Here is a 1,883-nt window from a genome sequence, read left to right as displayed (position 1 = left end):
TCAGTATTAAATTAGATTTTTCTACGTTTTTAGAAAAAAATAGCTATAAATTATATTTTTATTAAGTTTTAATTAATGTTGTACTATATTATTTAATATAAAAAGTATATCATTGTGAAATTAAAAACAGTAATGATTTAAATATACTCCGCGCTAAAAATTTCTGTAATATTATGAAATAAAATATTTGTAATATTTTATATACGTATGTAAAGTTATATAAAGTATAATAGCTATTATTTTTATATTTTTTATTTTTACAAATATTTTAAAATTTTTATATAGAATAAATTTTATAAAACTATCTTTAACACATATTCAAATAAAATGTTATTATTATTAAAACTTTTTTGTCTAATTTAAATTTTAATGAAATGTTTGGTAAAACAAAATTATCACAAAATGAATCAGAAACTATTACTGTATTATATTATTGAATTATGAGTATATCATTTAATTTTAAAAATTTTATTTTTATTAGAAAGGGAAATAATGCTCGTATACACACATATGCGTAACTTTATCAGATATTTACGTGTATCAATATTTTATCAGCAATTAGTATATAATTGATAATGATTACACATATATTCATAACATAGGAATTTATATTATATTTTTAATGTTTTAATTTATTACTTCTACTGCATTGCGGACAGCAAACAGGGTATTCAGAATTAGATTCTCCAAGATGCTGTCCTGCATTCTTCTCACAGTTGCATCTAAGCAAATAATTATAGTTAATGTTGTGCCAACAATGTAATAACACTCACATGTAATATTTTTAATGATAATTTAAAGATGTCATATTTTATTATATAATTTAATAAACCTACTCTTCTATTGTAAACTTATTCTGCGATGTGCATGTTACTTTTATACATCTTTGCTGATCTCCTTCAGGAAGTACCGCATGATTGCAGTTCTCTAATATAATTGTTATAACAAACAAATATAAAATAAAGAAAAGTAGAATAATAATACAAATAATGTAGTGGACATACAAAATACGTACAAAATTAAATTAGATATATTATATTTACAAAATTTGTTATTCTATCGCTATGATTTTTATTAAACAACAGAAACAGATATAGATTAGTATGTAAATATAAGAACACAAAACAATTCTCTATAAAATTTATTTAAATTATTTTATTATATATTAAGAAAAGGAAAAAAATAAATACGTAAATAATTAAAATTACGTACCATATTTTGGAACTTGCATTGAGTAATGCACAAATAGTAGGAAAATACAGAACAACGCGATACTTTTCATTGTATAATGTATATTGACTACATGAGAAAGATCCAACGAATGAAGAATTTCACTATCGATCTAAATTTATAGAATATCTTATATCATAAATGCAAGGTCAAGAATTGTGATAAGGCAAAAATTGTTTACATCTTATGCTTGTCTATTGCTTTGTCATGTAATTTCTTACAATTTTACTTGAGATTCTTTGTATACAGAGTGTCTCAAAATTCATAAATTATTTGATATTCTAAACAATAGTTTAAGAGATTTAAGAGACATAAAAAGTAAAAATTAGTCAATCATAGATTACAGTTGAACGACCGTCTATTCATCAAGTCGTATGTCGATAATATTAGTGATAGCACAATGTCTGCATTGTTGTGTGTAATATTAGTTGCAAATTGATTGTTAATAAACAAACATAACGAATATATAAGATAAATTTATAATTTATCGAAATTACATCTCTACCATGTTACTAATTTATATATGATAATATCAATAGGAGATATGATCATTTACATGATAATATAATTGATTGACATGATATTATTATATCTACTACTTACTATATATTATATGTATATATATGTATACTGACTTATTACTTTGCGAATTT

The sequence above is a fragment of the Trachymyrmex septentrionalis genome, unplaced genomic scaffold, assembly GCF_001594115.1.
Source record: "Trachymyrmex septentrionalis isolate Tsep2-gDNA-1 unplaced genomic scaffold, Tsep1.0 scaffold51, whole genome shotgun sequence".
In the NCBI taxonomy this organism is placed as follows: domain Eukaryota; kingdom Metazoa; phylum Arthropoda; class Insecta; order Hymenoptera; family Formicidae; genus Trachymyrmex; species Trachymyrmex septentrionalis.
Note: the sequence above shows the minus strand (reverse complement) of the source record.